General features: G+C 37.0%; 1 long non-coding RNA gene and 1 pseudogene across 2 annotated transcripts in view; one reads left to right on the forward strand and one right to left on the reverse strand.

Moving 5' to 3' along the window:
- Positions 1-12,621, forward strand: part of LOC114669911 (uncharacterized) — a 75,256-nt gene extending 62,635 nt beyond the window's left edge. Inside the window, exons 2-3 of the long non-coding RNA XR_003719212.2 lie at positions 11,057-11,111; positions 12,063-12,621. This is a non-coding gene — a long non-coding RNA (uncharacterized LOC114669911). The remainder of the gene's footprint in view (positions 1-11,056; positions 11,112-12,062) is intronic.
- Positions 12,622-17,832: 5,211 nt separating this feature from the next.
- LOC107000092 (heterogeneous nuclear ribonucleoprotein A1-like) lies at positions 17,833-19,228 on the reverse strand (annotated as a pseudogene). The gene has a single exon (XR_001447040.3). The product of XR_001447040.3 is annotated as a heterogeneous nuclear ribonucleoprotein A1-like (transcript).
- Positions 19,229-20,650: the final 1,422 nt, after the last annotated feature.

A 20,650-nucleotide genomic window follows, 5' to 3' on the forward strand; every position in this document is an offset into this window, starting at 1 on the left:
ACTTGTTTATGTCCTCTTTTATTTCAGTGAGCAGTGGCTTGTAGTTCTCCTTGAAGAGGTCCTTTACATCCCTTGTAAGTTGGATTCCTAGGTATTTAATTCTCTTTGAAGCTATTGTGAATGGGAGTTCATTCATGATTTGGCTCTCTGTTTGTCTGTTACTGGTGTATAAGAATTCTTGTGATTTTTGCACATTGATTTTGTGTCCTGAGACTTTGCTGAAGTTGCTTATCAGCTTAAGGAGATTTTGGGCTGAGACAATGGGGTTTTCTAAATATACAATCATGTCATCTGCAAAGAGGGACAATTTAACTTCTTCTTTTCCTAACTGAATACCCTTGATTTCTTTCTCTTGCTTGATTGCCCTAGCCAGAACTTCCAACACTATGTTGAATAGGAGTGGTGAGGGAGGGCATCCCTGACTTGTGCCAGTTTTCAAAGGGAATGCTTCCAGTTTTTGCCCATTCAGTATGATACTGGATGTGGGTTTATCATAAATAGCTCTTATTATTTTGAGATATGTTCCATCAATACCGAATTTATTGAGAGTTCTTAGCATGAAGTGCTGTTGAATTTTGTCAAAGGCCTTTTCTGCATCTATTGAGATAATCATGTGGTTTTTGTCTTTGGTTCTATTTATATGCTGGATTACGTTTATTGATTTGCGTATGTTGAACCAGCCTTGCATCCCAGGGATGAAGCCCACTTGATCATCGTGGATAAGCTTTTTGATGTGCTGCTGGATTGGGTTTGCCAGTATTTTATTGAGGATTTTTGCATCGATGTTCATCAGGGATATTGGTCTAAAATTCTCTTTTTTTGTTGTATCTCTGTCAGGCTTTGGTATCAGGATGATATTGGCCTGGTAAAATGAGTTAGGGAGGATTCCTTCTTTTTCTATTGATTGGAATAGTTTCAGAAGGAATGGTATCAACTCCTCCTTGTACCTCTGGTAGAATTCGGCTGTGAATCTGTCTGGTCCTGGACTTTTTTTGGTTGGTAGGCTATTAATTATTGCCTCAATTTCAGAGTCTGCTATTGGTCCATTCAGGGATTCAACTTCTTCCTGGTTTAGTCTTGGGAGAGTGTAAGTGTCCAGAAAATTATCCATTTCTTCTAGGTTTTCTAGTTTATTTGCGTACAGGTGTTTATAGTATTCTCTGATGGTAGTTTGTATTTCTGTGGGGTCGGTGGTCCCTTTATCATTTTTTATTGTGTCTATTTGATTCTTCTCTCTTTTTTTCTTTATTAGTCTTGCTAGTGGTCTATCAATTTTGTTGATCTTTTCAAGAAACCAACTCCTGGATTCATTGATTTTTTGGAGGGTTTTTTGTGTCTCTATCTCCTTCAGTTCTGCTCTGATCTTAGTTATTTCTTGCCTTCTGCTAGCTTTTGAACGTGTTTGCTCTTGCTTCTCTAGTTCTTTTAATTGTGATGTTAGGGTGTCCATTTTAGATCTTTCCTGCTTTCTCTTGTGGGCATTTAGTGCTATAAATTTCCCTCTACACACTGCTTTAAATGTGTCCCAGAGATTCTGGTATGCTGTATCTTTGTTCTCATTGGTTTCAAAGAACATCTTTATTTCTGCCTTCATTTCGTTATGTACCCAGTAGTCATTCAGGAGCAGGTTGTTCAGTTTCCATGTAGTTGAGCAGTTTTGATTGACTTTCTTAGTCCTGAGTTCTAGTTTGATTGCACTGTGGTTGAGAGACAGTTTGTTATAATTTCTGTTGTTTTACATTTGCTGAGGAGTGCTCTACTTCCAACTATGTGGTCAGTTTTGGAATAAGTGCAATGTGGTGCTGAGAAGAATGTATATTCTGTTGATTTGGGGTGGAGAGTTCTGTAGATGTCTATTAGGTCCACTCGGTGCAGAGTTGAGTTCAATCCCTGGATATCCTTGTTAACTTTCTGTCTCGCTGATCTGTCTAATGTTGACAGTGGGGTGTTAAAAGTCTCCCATTATTACTGTATGGGAGTCTAAGTCTCTTCGTTAAGTATCTAAGGACTTGCTTTATGAATCTGGGTGCTCCTGAAGGAAGCACTAAACATGGAAAGGAACAACCAGTACCAGTCATTGCAAAAACATGTCAAAATGTAAAGACCATCAAGGTTAGGAAGAAACTGCATCAAATAGTGAGCAAAATAACCAGTTAATATCATAATGACAGGGTCAAGTTCACACATAACAATATTAACCTTAAATGTAAATGGACTAAATGGTCCAATTAAAAGACACAGACGGGCGAATTGGATTAGGAGTCAAGACCCATCAGTTTCCTGTATTCAGGAGACCCATCACACATGCAGAGACACACATAGGCTCAAAATAAAGGGATGGAGGAAGATCTACTAAGCAAATGGAAAACAAAAAAAGCAGGGGTGCAATCCTAGTCTCTGATAAAATAGACTTGAAACCATCAAAGATCAAAAGAGACAAAGAAGGCCATTACATAATGGTAAAGGGGTCAACTCATCAGGAAGAGCTAACTATCCTAAATATATATGCACCCAATACAGGTTTTTTTTCTTTTTAAAGATTGTTTTGGCTATGGGTTCCCTTGAGATTCCATATGAATTTTAGGATGGATTTTCTATTGCAGACAAAATATCATTGGAATTTTTATAAGGACTGCATGAATCTCTAGATGGCTTATTTTAATAAAATTTTCTTCTTATCCATGAATGTGGGATGTGTTCCATTTATTTATGTCTTTTTAAACTTCTCGGCAATATTTTGCAGTCTTCATCATACAAGTCTTTCACTTCCTTTGTTAAGTTAATCTCTAAGTATTTTATTGTTTTTCATTCTATTATAAATGGAATTGTTTTCAAAATTTCCCTTTCAGATTGTTCATTTTTAGTGTATAAAGATGACATTTATTTTTGTATGTTGACTTGGTATCCTACTTTGTATTCTGCTACTTTGCAAAATTCCTTTATTAGTTCTAACAGGTTTTTTTTTTTTTTTTTTTTTTTTTTTTTTGGTGTGGAATCTTTAGTGTTTTCTACATATAAGAGCATATTACCTGCAAAGAGAGGTAATTTTACTTCTTCCTTCCCAATTTAGACGCTTTTGATATTTTTTCTTGCCTAATTGTTTTGGCTGTGGCTTCCAGTACTATCTTGAATTACTGAATAAAAGTGGTGAAAGTGGGCATCCTCGTCTTGTCTTCAATCTTAGAGAAACAGCTTTCAGTCTTTCACCACTGAGTATGATGTTTTCAGTGGGGTTTTCATATATGGTCTTTGTTATGTTGAGGTAGTTTTCTTCTATTTTTTGTTACTTGAGTGTTTTCATCAGATAATTTTGTATAATCTTGTCAAATGCTTATTCTGTTTTAATTAAAATATCCATGCTTCACCCCTTCTTTTTGTTAATATGGTATATTACAATGATTGATTTTTATATGTAGAGCCATCCTAGCATTCCAGGAATAAATCCCACATAGTTATGATACATAATCCTTTTAATATGCTGCCGAATTCAATTTGCTAATATCTTGTTGGGGATTTTTGCATTAATGTTCATAAAGGGTACTGTTCTGTAGTTTTCTTTTCTTGTAGTGCCTTTTTCTGTCATTGGTGTCAGGGTAATGCTGGTGCCAGAATGAGTTATGAAGTGTTTTCTCCTCTTCAATTTTCTGGAAGAGTTTGAGAAGGATTGGTATTAGTTCTTTAAATGTTTGGTAGAATTCACCAGTGAAGCCATCAAGTCAAGGACATTTCTTTGTTGAGAGATTTGGATTACTGGTTCAATTTCCTTACTAACCATAAGTGTTTTTTGATTGTATAACTCTCTGTGATACAGTCTTGGTAAGTTTTGTGTTTCTAGGAATTTTATCTAGGTTATCTAATTTGTTGGCATATATTGCTCATAGAATTCTCTTATAATCTTTTTTATTTTCATGGAATCAGTAATAATGTTCCTATTTTCTTTCTGATTTGAGAAAATTGAGTCTTCTATTTTTTCTTAGTCTAGCTAAAGGTTTGTCAATTTTGTTAATCTTCTTAACCATTTTTTGGTTTTATCTATTTTCTCTATTATTTTTCTATTTACTTATTATTACTATTTTCTATCTCATTTATCTCTGCTCTAATCTTTATTATTTTATTCCTTCTGATAGCTCTGGGTTTAATTTGCTCTTTTTTTTCTAGTTACTTAAGTTGCAAAGTTAGGTTGTTTATTTGGGATCATTCTTGCTTTTTAATGTAAGCATTTATAGTTATAAATGTCTCCCATAGCACTGCCTTCCCTATATCCCATATGTTTTGGAATGTTGTGTTTTGTTTTCATTTGTCTCTAAGTATTTTCTTTTTCTTTTTCTTGTGATTTCTTCTTTGATCCATTGGTTGTTTATTAGTGTATTAATTTTCACAAATTGATGAATTTTCCAGTTTTCTTTCTCTAATTGATTTCTATCTTCATCCTGTTTTGGTCAGAAAAAAATACTTTGTATGATATCATCTTTTAAACGTCTGTTAAGACTTAATTTGTGACCTAAATAACCTATGGTCTGTCCTGGAGAATGTCCCGTGTGCACCTGAGAAGAATGTGTATTCTGTGATTATTGAGTAGAGTGTTCTGTATATGTCTGTCATAACCCTTTGCTTTATTGCGTTGTTCAAATCCTCTATTTCTTTACTTTATCTTCTGTCTGATTCTATCCATTATTGACAATGCTAACGTCTCTTTATTGTGGAACTGAATTATTCCCTTGTGTCCACTTATTTGTCTTTCTTTTATTCTTTTTTCCCTTTTCAAAAAAGTGAAGTTTTAAAAATATCCACTAGAATATAAGCTCTATGTGGCTGAAGATTTTTGTCTATTGTTCAGTGCTCTATTTGTAGTTCAGTGCTCTATCTTTGGTTCTAGCAGTTTGGGATATACTAGATACTCATTTTGAATGAATGGACATGGGAAAGTATAAAATTAATATAGAAAACACATTGTACCCCCATGCTTTATCAAAATTTGAGATATTACCATATTTGCCCCAGATTTCTCTTTTAAGAAATTAAATATTACAGATAAAGTTGAAACCCCCTAGACACCTTTCCTGGATCTTATTCACCTCTCTCCATCCCCAGTGATAGTTGCTGTCAGTAATTTGGTATTTATCTTTATTACGTAAATTTTTTTACTTTGCGACATATTTAGAAATCTCCATAATAATGTATAGCATTGTTCTGAAGGATTATAAACTTTAAATAAATGACATCATATTTTACATACGATTTTCTATACATTTTATGAAATTTTTCCTTCTATGTTATATTTATGAAATTAATCCATGTTGATACATGTGGATCCAGTTCATTCATTTAAATGGTATTTTGTTTTGTGGGTTTTTTGCTTGCTTGTATCAAAATTTGTTTATCTATTCACCTACTGATGGACATTTAAGTGGTTTCCTGATTTTTGCCATTTCTAGCACTGCTACAATAAACATTCATATAAAAGTGTCCTTGCACAGCAATCTTCAAATGTTCCTCTGTGAAGAATCTTTGTTTAGGGCTGGAAAGCTGGTGCACAGGGTATACAGAGTTTCATCTCTAGTAGATGTTGTCAAATTGTTCTCCAAATATTTTGTGCAAATTAACATTCCCAACAGAAATATTTGAGAGCTCACCTTGCTTCACATCCAAGCCACCATTTGGTATCATCAGGCTTTAAGTAATTTTTTTCATCTTATGATGTGAAGTGGCGACTTACTTTTATTTTGCATGTCTCTGTTTACTAGAAAAAGTTTAACAATGTTTTATATGTTCATTGGTTATTAGGCAATCCTCTTCTATAAACTGCTATCTAATATAACCGTCTATTTTTTAATGAGCGATTTCTCTCTCTCTTTAGTTTGCAGGCAATCATTATATATGCTGGCAACTAATCCTTTGTCAGCCATAGGCATTGTAAATACCTCCTTTTGGTCCATATTTTATCTTAACATTATTTATAGTATCTTTTTTATAAAGAAGTTTTATATTTTAATGGAGCTAAGTTTATCAGTTTTTTTCTTAATTGCTTAGTATATTGTTCAAGAACTCTCTCTCCACCCTCAGGTCTTAAAGATATTCTCGTATGCTATTATCTAAATTTTTAAAATGCTGCTCTACACAGTTAGTTTTTAATTTAGTCTGGGGAATGAGGTAAGAATTAAATTTTATCTTTTTCCATATGGACAACTAATTGCTCCACTACCATTTTATTACCCTACTGATCTGTAGTGCAGCTCTTGACATATTATGTTTCCCTGTATGAATGGGACTGAGTTCTGTATTCCATTCCACTTGTCATCTTGTCTCTGTGCCAAAATCACATTGTAGCAATCACGATAATTTTATAAAAATTATTCATCTCTTCCTCACCTTGTTCATCTTCAAATTTTTTTGGGCTATTGTTGTCCTTTTCTTTACCATTTAAATATTAGGGACATTTGTCAAGTTAAATATAAAACTCTGATGGAATTGCATTGGATTCATAAATAAATTTGGGGAGAACTGCCATCTTTATTATAGTGAATCTTCCCATCCAAAACCATGGTTTTTACTTGGGACTTCTCCATTTGTTTAGGACTTCCTTTACTTCAATAATGTTATATACTTTTTCATTATCTTGTACATCTTTATCAGATTTCTTGTTAGGTAAATTATAGTCTTTGTTGTCGCATTGTGAAAAGTATGTTTTTTGTATTGCTTTTCTGGTTATGAGTGTTATTGATTATGCTGTGCTTTGTATCCAAAAATCTAGATCAATTTTCAACTTTGTTTTAGAATTATCTATTGGTTAATCATTAGAAATAATAACTCTTAGATTTTATGTGTATGTAAATATGCTTCACATTTCTTTCCAATTCTATATCCTTATGTTTTTATTTGTCTTATTGGATCGACTATAACCTTCAGTACATTATTGAATAGAAGTGGTGACATTAAATATCTTTATCTTGTCCCTGACTTTAATGGTAATGCTTCTAAAGTCTCATCAGTAGGCAGGATTACTGTAGATTTTGAATATAAGGTAAATAAAATTCACTTCTATTCCTAGTTTGTTAATACATTTTTTAAAATTATGATGAATATTAATTTTTCATCAAATGCTTTTTCTGGAGTTACTGAGATAATCATAAGGCTTTTCTTAACGTCTAAATATGGCATACCATATCAAAATATTTTGGAATCTCTTCTTGAAACCATCCTTCCATTCCTGATATGAACCCAACTGGAACATAAACACTGCTGATTTTGATTTGCTAACATTTGAATTAGAATGTTTTATCTCTCTGCTGATAAATGAAATGGATCTATAGCTTTATTTTCTTATATTTTTTCTGATCTCAAGATTACACTAGGTTTGAAAATGAGCTCTGTGGCTTTTCCTCTTTTCCAGCTCCCTGAAATAATGTGCATAAGTTAGAGACTATCTATACCTTGAAGATATAACACCCAGCTGTAAAATCATCAGTACCCGGTGGCTTTTTGGTGGGGAAGAGTTTTGGTTACTGACTTCACTTCTTTAACAGTGATTAGACTATTCATATTGTCAAATTTTTCATTCAACCAATTTTTGTAATTTATTTTTAAAGAAATTGTTTCATCTAAAATTTTAAATTTGTTACTAGTAGTATTTTGTGGTTTTAAAAACATCTCCATCTGGAAAACAGTGGTTCCCATGGGTGGGGTGGGGAGAGGAAGTGAGGAGATGTAGGTCAAAGGATATAAAATAGTAAATATGTAGGATGGACAGGTCTACAGATTTAATGTGCAACATGAGGACTACAGTTAATAAAATTGTACTGTATTAGGAATTTTTGTTAAGTAAGTAGATTTTAGTAGCTATGTGAGACGACAAGTATGTTAATCTGCTTCACTATAGTAACTGCTTGACTATATGTATCCTATAATATCCTGTCACAAATCTCAAACATACACAATACATTTTTTAAAAACATATATATCTATAGGAAAGTCCCTTATTTAGATGCTAATATTATACATTTGTGCCTTTTGTATTTTTTCTTGATTGTTCTCTTTTTTCAAATAAAAAGCTTTTGGTTTTATTTATCCAATCTATTGCTCCTTTGTTTAATTAATTTATATTCTTTATTATTTCTTTTCTTCTACATTTCTTGTTTTTATTTTGCTTTTCTTTTTCTAACTTTTTAATCCAATCGCTAATTTATTTTAAAATATCTTCTTTCTTTCCCTCCCACCAAGACGGAGTCTTGCTCTGTTGCCCAGGCTGGAGTGCAGTGGTGTGACCTCAGCTCACTGCAACCTCCGCACTCCTGGGTTCAAGTGAGTCTCCTGCCTCAGCCTCCGGAGTAGCTGGGATTACAAGCGTGTGCCACCGCGCCTGGCTAATTGTTTGTATTTTTAGTAGAGACGGGGTTTCACCATGTTGGCCAGGATGGTCTCAAACTCCTTGACCTTGTGATCTGCCTGCCTCGGCCTCCCCAAGTGCTGGGATTACAGGTGTGAGCCGCTGTGCCCAGCCAATATATCTTATTTCTTAAAGATGTCATTTTGTGCTGTAAATTGACCTCTGACTACCATAACTTTAGCCATTTGCTATGTAGTACATTCATTACTGTTTAATGCTAAATGTAATTTCTATTGTGATTTCCCTCTTTAACCTGTGTTATTTAAGTTTCCAAGCATATTTTTTCCTGCTGGATCAAATGGTAGTTCTACTTTTAGTTCTTAGGGAATCTCCACATTGTTTTCCATAATGTTTGTACTAGTTACATTCCCACCAGCAGTGCAGAAGTGTTCCCTTTTCACCACATCCTCACCAACATCTTTTATTATTATTATTATTATTATTAAAGCCATTCTTGCTGGAGTAAGGTGTTACTGCATTGTGGTTTTGATTTGCATTTCCCTGATCATCAGTGATGTTGAACATTTCTTCATATGCTCGTTGGCCATTTGCACATCTTCTTTTGAGAATTGTCTATTAATGTCCTTAGCCCACTTTTGGATGGGATTGTTATTTTCTTGCTAATTTGTTTGAGTTCCTTGTAGATTCTGGGTGTTAGTCCTTTGTTGGATGTATAGATTGTGAAGATTTTCTTCCACTCTGTGGGTTGTATGTTTACTCTGCTGACTGTTCCTTTTGCCATGCAAAAGCTCTTTACATTCATTCTTTAAAAGAATATCCTGTAATGACAGTTTATGACTGGTTACTTGTCTAAGCCTTTGTGATTATAAAAATGTCCTAATTTTATGTATTTTAATAGTTTTGCTTGGTATAAAATCCTCGATTGAAAGCTAATTTCTCTCAGCCCAGGAAGATATCACTGTCTTCTTACATCTCAAGTCCACTGTCCATCTACTGAGTGTTCCTTTGCATGGAATCTCTTCTTTTGGATACCTTTTAATATTTGTCTCTTTTTTGTTGATGTTCTTCAATTTACTATGTTGTACATTTATTTTTATTTATCCTGCTTGCTACTAGTGTGCTTTTAATCAGAGTACTCCTGCCATCTTACAATTCTGGAAAGTCCCAGCTCTTATTTTATCATATATTGCTCTTCCATCCCCCTTTGCTGTCACTCCTATTAGGCACATATTATAGGACTTATGTCACTCTATCAAAATCCCTACTCTTGCCCACAAGGTTGTACCAATAATGTTTTGCCATCATTCTAAATGGAAAATTAAAATAAAATATAATGAAATGTTTATATTTTCTTAATGAAAAATGCTAATTCATAAATACAATGAGTCACATTTGTATTTCAAACAAAGGGAAGACTGTAAGATTATTGCAAAATTCTGTGTACTATATTACATTACAAGGCTAAAAATATAATTACACATTGAATTTGATAAACAAAAAAATCAGAAAGATTCTTGAGACCTGAAATTTATAAGTGACAATAACATCACTTATCTCTAACTTCAAACTAGTTATATGACATTTTTAATTGTTGAAACCTGAAGTCATTAAAAATTTGTTGGTACATATTTATAGAAGCATGTATTAATTCTATTTGTGGTTGTCTATGTGTATATGTATGCATATTTGTGTGTGTACATATATATATATATAAATCTTACATAAAATGACACACTTCAGCAGCCCTTAAGTTTTCTTTGTAACAATCATTATTTCATACCAATTTTTAAATAACAATGATTGTTTAAAAACAATATATTGCAATCTGATATATTGTTTGTCTATTTTCTTCCTCTAAAATGTCATCTCCATGAGGGTAGGGACTTAATCTTTTTTTGTCATTATTGTATTGCCTGGAACACTTCCTAACATGTAGTACTAGTTCCTTAAATATTTGTTGAGTGAATGGTAACATTTTTATATGTTCCAGACCCGAATTTGAATTAAAATTGAGCAAGAGAGAGACTTCCATGAAATATGTGAACTAGAAGGGTTATAGGTAAGCTGTGGGTCCAGATGGATCGTAAAGTTGAGGAGTGTGGAGTGTGTGACTGAAAGAGGTAGAATGAATTAGGCGATGCCACAAGTCAGAGGACTCAAAGAGTGTGTAGTTCTGGCCTGACCAATGGCAATTGAGGAAAGCTAGGAGAGGAAAGCTGCCAAATGTTTGGGGGTGTACAAACTTGTTCAAGATTAAGCCTGCAAGCTTAGATGCAAGCATATAAAGAATCTGATGGATGGCTGCTCCAATAGAAACACCCTACATGGGGTCTGCAGCCATACCACCCTGTATGCACCCAGTCTCATCTGATCTGGGAGGCTTAGCAGGGTCAGGCCTCAGTAGTACCTGGAAGGAAAATGCAGCACATAGGATGTGTCCTTCAATAGATCCCACTGACATTCAAACTCCTTAGTATGGCACACAAGGTCCTTCACATCCTGGTCTCCCTGTCCAGCCTCCTCTATCATCACTCTACTATTGATCTAAAGTTGGCTCCATCGATTTTTGACTAATCACACATCCCTAAACTGCACATTCATGTTTCTCACAGGCTTTGGCCTCTTCCTTTCCTCCTGCACAGAATATTACATCTGGTCTCTTTACCTTCGTTTTCCCCTTAAGTCCCCTGCCTATCCTCTCTTGTGTTTCAGGTCTTCGCCGAAACATGGGCACCCGTGGGAAGTGCTTTCTGCTCCCCAGGCTCAGGTATGGTGCCTTTCTGATGTGCCTCCACAACACCACTCACTCCTATGTAACATTCGTCATGCAGTTCTGAAATTGCCACTCTTGAGGTCTGTCTTTCCAATCAGTCAATATGCTCATCAAAGACAGGGATTGGGTTATGTTCCGGCACCCGGCACAACAATTTTTTTTTTTTTTTTTTTTGAGATGGAGTTTCACTCTTGTTGCCTAGGCTGGAGTGCAATGGCACGCTCTCAGCTCACTGCAACCTCCGCCTCCTGGGTTCAAGCGATTCTCCTGCCTCTGTTTCCCGAGTAGCTGGGATTAAAGGAACCCGCCAATATACCCAGCTAATTTTTTTTTTCGGTATTTTTAGTAGAGATGGGGTTTCGCCATGTTGGCCAGGCTGGTCTTGAACTCTTGGCCTCAGGTGATCTGCCTTGGCCTCCCAAAGTGCTGGGATTACAGGCATGAACCGCCATGCCTGGCCTGTCACAACAATTGACACATAGAGGGCACTCGGTCAATAGTACTGAATAAATGATGAGTGAAACAATATGAATGAATGAACGTGGACAGGTGCAGTAAGGCCGTTGAATCATAGGCAGTGTAAAGAGGCATGGTTATTTAGTTGGTTAAGTCTCAAACCCACCGAAGAAGAGTATGTTTGGTGCAGGAGTCAAGGGAGCTTTAGGGAAGACCGGGAGGCCTTGGTATCCCAACGGAGTTGCTTTGAGCAAGGTTAAGTCCAAGGCAGGTTAAGGATATGGCAGGGCAAAAATATCAGGTAGCCAGAGTTTGTCTTTGGAAATTCCAGCCTTTCTTTTCTGGTGATTTTCCCAACCCCTGCTGCAGCAGTCTCTCATTTACTCTGACTCAAACACCAAATTCCCTCCTACTGCTCTTTCTACTTTCTACGACTCCAGCTCTCTAGGTATCTTTGTTCCTAATTTTTTTTTTTTTTTTTTTTGGTAGAGACTGAGGTCTCCCTATGGTGTTGCCCAGGCTGGTGCTGAACTCCTGGCCTCAAGTGATCCTCCTGCCTCAACCTCCCAAAGTGCTGGATTATAGGTGTAAGCCACCTCTGGACATCTTATCTGTGAAATTTTAGGCACTGATCAGTGTGGAAACAGCCATGAACTGCAGGATGCTCTCAGAGGCTCTGGCATTATGGCCCATAAGAAGCTGCCCACTCGGTTTCTAGTCAGTTAGGCGCGGACTTCATCAGTCACAAAATGAAGACTCAGAGAGCCTCCCAGGAGGACACAAAGATGCCTCAGAGAGGCATGGAGGTGTTAAAGAGGGAAGTGCCTGCTAGAATTTCAGTGGGTTGGAAATGCTCTTTAACGATGCACAAATCATAGGTATACATTTTCTGACAATTGGAATCTATTATTACTCTTGAACCAGCTGTTCTCCAGGCTGTTTCCTGTAATGGAAGGGATACTTTGAGTTTATATTTTTTCAATCCTACATCCTCAGAAATATACACTGATACTAATAAAGGGACTCATTTCTCCTACAAGAACCCCTATGCGAGAAAAGTATGTTTGGGTATTGCCTAATGCACTCATAATAAATATACACAGCCATAAAACAGAGCAAAAGTCCTGGTAAGCCTGTTATTTGCAGTAATTGTAGATTGTGAGTGGACATTTTAAAGAGAAGCTTACAAGTTAGTTGTACTTTCTGGTAGTAATTACCTCCCACAAACATGACTCACTTCAGCAGTTTAAATGCAAGAGTTGGGTGTCCCAAAATCAACAGTTTTATAAATAAATCTCTGAATCATGAACTGAACGCATAAATGTTTAAATATTTCTCCTCCTTGATCTCAAAGATAGCTTTAGATTTAAGATATTGCACATATCTTACATACCTTAGGGAAAAAATAAAAACAAAAAAAGCAAAAAAGGTGATGGATGTCTCTGTACACTGCAGAAAGGCTTTAACTTTGGAAGTTGATACCCTCTTTGCAGGAATGAACCTCCAGCAACCAGAGTGTTAAGTGGATGTTTTCTTCAATCCAAGAGGGGAGGCTACTATCAGTCTGTTCTAATGCGGCCCATTTGTTTGTTTTTTGAGTAATACTCACAGGGCAGACTTTTATGGTAATGTAGCAACATTAATGCTTTTAGGTGGGAGTCTCCTGCAGTCTCATGGGTAACAGAACATATAATGGAAGAAATGTGGCTGTGTCGGCGTGGAATGCTGCAGAAAGAACAATTCATGCCAGAAGGAGACATTCGGATTTTTGGAAGGCTCACTCAAAGACACTGTGTATCTCAATGAACTTGAGCCTTCCAATCAGTGAAGCTTTAAAAAAAAAAAACCTGAAAAAAAGCACACTCCAAAATTATTAACAGAAACATCATCCACCCCACTAGACTCATTTTTTGGTGAAGTTCTAAAGTTTTATTTATGTCTGGTTAAAAAGGGAACTGTATTAGAATTCTGTTCTATTCTTGTATCCATGTTTTTCAGAATTTACGATTAATCACCCACATGGATCTAAGAGTAAAATCTGGAGTCAGAATTCTATGTCTGTGTTTAAAATGTAAAATCACAAGTCGATCTACCTATGTTTTCCCCTCTGTTTAAAATAGCAATGTGATAGCCAACTTAGCATTGAATCCTATAGAATGTTCAGTGTCGAAAAAGAACTGCTTCTGCTGTTTTTTTTTCAGTCCTTTTCTGAATTTGATGTCTATTTTGTTCCCAGTTATTTTCATATCCTCAGCTGCTGCTATTACATTCCCATCTCTTGGAAGGAGCCAGAGCCAGAGAAATACAGGGTTCCTCTGTGGCCAAGGGAAAAACGCCTGCCAAGAATGCTGAACTTCTGGTGAAGGTCACTAAATACTACAAAACGGACTAAGTACAGTAAATAATAATGTTGGTGCACACAAATGAATAGCCAATTGCAATGGCATTTTGTGGGGAAATCTGATATTGTATAATAACACTAGTACATCTAGACATGGAGAAGCTAGTAAAATACCTCCAAAGGGCATGCAGCAATTCTGTGATTAGACAAGGACCAACCCAGAGCTCAGCGTGTCCCAGAATAATCATCCTGACAATAACTGGTATCTTTGGTTGCATATATTAGACCCCTCAGTATCGTAGGCCAGAAACTTTTCACCTGGGTCTTATTAGAAGTTTTTTGTATGGGAGGGAAAACCCAGACTCATAGAGACCATTCTCTTGAGTGCAAAATGATCACCTATAACTGACTTTCAGACTCCTAGCATGTCAAAAGATGGGGCAAGTTCCTTCCATATAGCTCACTGGAGGTACTTACAGTGCCCAGGATCTTATTTATGGTCTAGGAAGAGTTTGAGTTTTTGGTGGCAGGCAGGGGAGTATACTCTGTTTGAGGGAGATCCATCACATGTCTTTTTCAACACTGAACATTCCATAGGATTCAGTGCTAAGTTGGCTATCACGTGGTTCTCAAGTCACGTTTTGAACAAGAGTAATTTACTGCTAAGTACGAAGCTGTAGGGTACATTAATAAGCATCTAGGGAGAATATAAGTTGCCTTGATGATGATCAGAAGTGGCTTGGGAGAGGCAGGAGAATGCTAACTGATCCTCTAATCCCCAGGCTCCTATGCCAGGGAATGAGTGAAGTCTTTCCCCGAAAGGCAATAGCAAATCCCTTTGACTTTCAAAACAGTATCATCCTGTCTGCATTTTCTCTTTAAGTTAGGTTACTTCACAGGGACTGGTGGTTACATCAGGAGATGGCATTTCTTCATTAAGTTGAGGGGTCCCACCCTCTCCCTTTTATAATATAGCTTTTTGTTAATTTGATCCTAATGGAAGCAAATCCAAGAGAACATAAGGAACATGCTTTTAGGAGTAAATGGGAGAACTTCCTTTTCAAATGGTCTTGCTATGTTCTAGAATGGGAAAACTGGATAACAGAAAGAAGGGAACTTATTCCATATTTACGTTCTCTCGGCATCCCTTCCATTGCTCTGCCAACTGTCCTGCGCTGGCTCTGCCTGGGATCTGTCCAGGACCCCGTCTGACACCTGGGCATGACACACTATGGAACACTAGGCTCTGAGTCATGTTCAACCCTGAGGTGTGTGGAGTGAATTCCCTGTGGGATGAAACTTAAATATAAAGAGATATAAGGGCCAGTGAGTGAAACTTAAAACCAATGAGTTATGAGGGCCCCTTCTTCCTCATGGACTGACTGGCTTGAGACGCTGCTCAAATTCTCAGGGACAGCCCTGTAGAAAGAAACAAGCAGGTGCACAGAGAAGCAGCCAGTGAGCTAGCACCTTCTTGTATAGGCTCTACTTTCCCTGCTTCATTCTCTGGGATGCTCTTGGGTTTCTCCTGGGGTTGCACTTCCTAATAACATCAAGCCTTTTGTCTTGGCCTGTACTTTCTAGAGAAGTCAGGCTAAGACACACTTTCAGAGGGGGAAAAAGTTACACAGTAGTTCTCCTGGAAGAAAAAGCCATCTCAAAAAGTGTTTATTTTATTAAAAGAGGACTGGATAATGTTGTGTCAATGTAGGTTCATAGAGGTAACAGATGCATTATTCTGGTGGGAGATGTTGTGGGAGATGTTGACAGTAGGGGAGGCTGGGTACATATGGGGATGGGGGATATGGGAAATCTCTGTGTCTACCACTCAAATTTTCTTTCAACCTAAAACTGCTCTGTAAAATAAGGTACATTAAAACAAACAAATGAACAAACAAAAAAGAAAACTGGTAAAAGACTAGCCCAATTAAATATTAAAGTATATTATAAAACCACAGTGATTAAATCAGTCTGCTCCTCATGCAAGGAGAACCAGACAGGAAATTCGATGTGCCTGCTCTGTGTTAGGCCCTCTATTATGCACTCTACATGAATAATCTCATTTCATTCACATAACAGCCCTGCTTGGTAGGTATCATTTATGCCATCATTTTAGAAATAAAAACAAACAAACTAACCTGAGGCCTAGACACTTTCCCAAATTCAATCAACTATTATGTTGCAAAGACAGGAACTGAACTTTTAATGATAGACATAGCCACAAGGTTATATTCACTAACCATTTCCTTCTCACCCTGGGCACATAAGAAGACTACATTTCCAGGTGCACCTCTAGGTGTGGTCATGCGACCCATTTGGGCCATTCAAATGTTGTAGAGGTATGTGTGCCGCTTCTAGGCCTGACCCCTAAATCTCATGAGACCCACTGTTCCCCTACCCTCCTCATTGGTGCAGAAGATCTAGCAGATGATTCCAGGATCCCAGACGACTGTCAGGCCCCAGAAGGCAGTGGATTCACTAGACGGAAGAAGCTAGAACCCTAATTGCTGTGGCAGGACAGAAGCCCAACCCACCACCCAGAGAGGCTGTGACAGATGTGAGAAATACATCTTTTATTCTGTTTATTTCTCAGTTAATCTACTGAGCTTCGGAGTTGTTTGTATAACAGTCATTGCAAATTATCTTAATTCAAACACATACTCGCCAAGGTTTAAAAAACAAAAAGGACTCTAAATAAAATAAAGCTATGTTAGATTTTTTTGGGGGGGGCTCAAGAATTCCAAATTTAACCAGTGATTTTTTTAACCCCCTTGAAATTCTGTGAACTCAAGGCAATAATAACAGCAGCAGCCACAATGATAACTCACTGTAAGTGTTAAGTTCAATGAGTTTTGATAATTGTATAGTCATGTAACCACAATCAAGATCTCGAACATTTCCATCACCCCAAAAAGAGTTTCCTTGTGCTCCTCAAGACCTAGGTCTCAGGCAATGATATTCCTGCTACACTGGAGTTTTGCCTTGCCTTGAGTTTCATACATATGGAATCACACAGGATTAAGGTTAAGTTTTTAAAAAACTTTAAAAAGCGTAACTTATTGTATAGGTACCATTTTTACAAATCATTCCATTTTCTGCACTTTTTATATTACCAACTTTAATTTTAGGCATATCATGGTATGTCAACACCAAACCAAGTAGGACCTATTTTGTTCGATGTTATTTAAAAAATAAAAGTTCTATGGGATTCTAAGTTTTAAAGTATTTCTCTCAGGGCTAACATTACACATACATGGAATCTGTTCATTAATTTATTTGATACTCATCCCAATAAACAGCCACTGAAAATGGCTGACTTTCAACCTTTTGTGACTTCTGCTTAGCATAATGTTTTTGAGATTCTTCCATGTTGCTACATCTGTTAACGATTCGATCTCTTTAATTGCTGTGTTCTTCTTCTTTTCGGTAATGAAATCCCTAAATTCTAGTTGGGTACCTGGCTACCCAGTTAGAGATTATATTTCCAGTATAGCTGTGGTACAAAATTCATTCCAATGAGATGTGGGCAGAAATGATATACCCAATTTCCAGGTCACTTTCTTATTGCCAGGTTGCTGGTCCTAGGGATTGCTATAATGAGAAGAGACATGTATCTATTAGGTCGGTGCAAAAGTAATTGCCATTTAAAAGTAAGGGCAAAAACCGCAATTACTTTTGCACCAACCTAATCTTATTTAAACCATTGTATTTTGAATCCCTGCAAAGTAGTTAGCTCAATGAGTGCACTCTCCATGGAGCAGGGCTATATTTTATTCATCTTTGTAACCTCACCACGACTTAGCTCAGTGGTTTATAGTCAGTGGCTGTTTATTGGGATGAATATCAAATAAATTAATGAACAAATCCTATATATGTGTAATGTTAGCCCTGAGAGAAATATTTTAAAACTTAGAATCCCATAGAACTTTTATTTTATTTATTTATTTATTTATTTTAAAAAGACATTTATTCAGCGTCACGATCAGACTATTACATTTAGCAATCAACAGCATGGGTGCAAAAAAAAAAAAAAATCTACATTAAAACCCTTTGTTGGAATGCTTTACACTTTCCACAGAACAGAAACTAAAATAACCTGTTATACAATTAGTCACAAATACAGTCCTCGAGTTTTTTGCCCATACACATGAGTATTTGTCTAAAACATGTCTTCTTTGTAGCAGCTAGTCCCTGCCACCACTGTGCTTGGCTGAGTGCACAAATCTGTTGTAACCTGTAGCTTACCTGTCACTTCTCTGGCTCTCCTCTCCTGCTAAGCTTTGTTTCCTAATTAAAATCTTCTGTCACTGCCATAGCTATTGCTGCTGCTGGAACCGCCATAGCCACCTTGGTTTCATGGTTTTGCAAAGTATTGGCCTCCACCGCCATAGGGGCCAGAGCTTCTGCCTCCAAAATTTCCTCCCTACACGGGTCCAAAATTTGAAGACTGATTGTTGTAATTGCCAAAATCATTGTAGCTTCCACCACCTCCAAAACTGCTTCCATCATTACCAAATCCATTATAGCCATCCCCACTGCCACCATATCCACCACCACCACGGCTGCCACCAAAGCCACCATGACCACTCAAGTTTCCTCCATAACCAAAGTTGTCATTCCCACCGAAACCACCTCCATGACCACCACCAAAGTCTCCAGAACCACTTCGACCTCTTTGGCTGGAGGAAGCACTAGCCATCTCTTGCTTTGACAGGGCTTTCCTAACTTCACAGTTGTGGCCATTCACAGTATGGTATTTCTGAATGACAATCTTATCCACGGAGTCATGGTCGTCAAAGGTTACAAAGGCAAAGCCCCTTTTCTTGCCACTGCCTCGGTCAGTCATGATTTCAATCACTTCCATTTTTCCATACTGTTCAAAATTATCTCTTAGGTGATGTTCTTCAGTGTCTTCTTTAATGCCACCAACAAATATCTTTTTCACAGCTAAGTGGGCACCTGGTCTTTGAGAATTTCCTCTTGAGATAGTTCTCTTTGTTTCCACAGCTCTTCCATCCACCTTGTGTGGCCTTGCATTCATAGCTGCATCTACCTCCTCCACAGTGGCATATGTGACAAACCCAAAACCCCTGGAACGCTTGGTGTTTGGATCTCTCATTACCACACAGTCCGTGAGCGTTCCCCATTACTCAAAATGGCTCCTCAGGCTCTCATCAGTTGTTTCAAAGCTCAACCCTCCAATGAAGAGCTTCCTCAACTGTTCGGGCTCTTTAGGAGACTCTGACTTAGACATGACGGCAGGGAGAAGAGAGACTTTAACGATGCTTCTTCGGCGGCATCCACGGGCAGAAAGCAGAACTTTTATTTTTTAAATAGCATAGAAGGAAAGAAGTCCTACTTGGTTTGATGTTGACATACCACAATATGCCTAAAATTAAAGTTGGTAATGTAAAAAGTGCAGAAAATTGAATGATTTGTAAAAATGGTACCTACATAATAAATAATGCTTTTTTAAGTTTTTAAGCATTATAGAATCATAAAACAATCCAGGATGAATTATAGATTAACTATTTAAACTAATTTGACATTCAAATTTATACTTTCATTCTTTCAAAAAGAACACTTATCAACTTCCAAATTAGCTAAAACATACCTATAACAATTAACTGGAAATATGTGTTTCATAAAAAGTAAGCAACACTAAACAGAGTACAGCTTGATCCTCCTTCGAAAGAAGCCCGATTTCTCGCTGACAAACCTGGTCAAAACAATTTGTAAATCTATCCTGCATCCCTTGGAAAAATTAGCTGTGTGAAAAAATATAATTACTTTTAAAATGTTATTTAACTCATCATCTGGTTGCTGCAATTAACTTAAAGACCTAGGTCAATCTTTTTACAGCAGAAAAATCAACAGAACTTCATGTCATCTCACAAACATGATTTTTAAGAAGTTGTGTGGCTGCGCACGGCTAGCCTACTTCTACTTTGATGTCATTCTTTCTGCTATCAAAGCTTCAGTGAAAAGTTTTCTGTTTTGAAAGTCCAAAGAAATATAGTATAGAGTCTAGATGTCAGTATATAAACTTTGAGTTTTAGGGCTTACACTGTAATACAGCATCATTGTCTTTGCTTGTTGGTTTGTTTAACAGAGGCAGGGACTTGCTTTGTCATGCAGGCTAGAGTGCAATTGTGCAATCACAGGTTACTGGAGCCTCAATCTCCTGGGCTCAAGCAATCCTCCTGCCTCAGCCTCCCAAGTAGCTGGGACTGCAGGCCGATGCAACTACACTGGAATAATTTTTTTAAAATTTATTTTGTAGAGACAGGGGTCTTGTTATGTTGTCCAGGCTGGTTTTGAACTCCTGGCCTCAAGCAATCCTCCTTCCTTGGCCTCCCAAAGTGCTGAAACTACAGGTGTGAGCCACCATGCCTGGCCCATTGTCTTGTGTATACCACTGGAGTTAAAACAATTGCCAGCCCATCTATAGGGAACTCCTACAAAGAGTTCTCAGCAGGTCCCGCTCCACTCAGCAATAAGGGTACAGTTATTTCCTGAAGTCAAATTCGATCAACTATAATTGTGTATTCTTACCACTAATTTACTTACATTCTAACTCTAAAAAATAATTTTTTATCTCAGCAAATAAGTTTCCTTCGCCAATGGGTATTGTTTTCAATATAATAACTAATTAGCATCCTTTTAGTTTAATAAACTATGAATGGGATGCCCGCATTGCACTTACATTGATATTTTAAACTGCTTACCACTTAGG

This window comes from Macaca mulatta, chromosome 9 (genome assembly GCF_049350105.2).
Source record: "Macaca mulatta isolate MMU2019108-1 chromosome 9, T2T-MMU8v2.0, whole genome shotgun sequence".
Lineage (NCBI taxonomy): Eukaryota > Metazoa > Chordata > Mammalia > Primates > Cercopithecidae > Macaca > Macaca mulatta.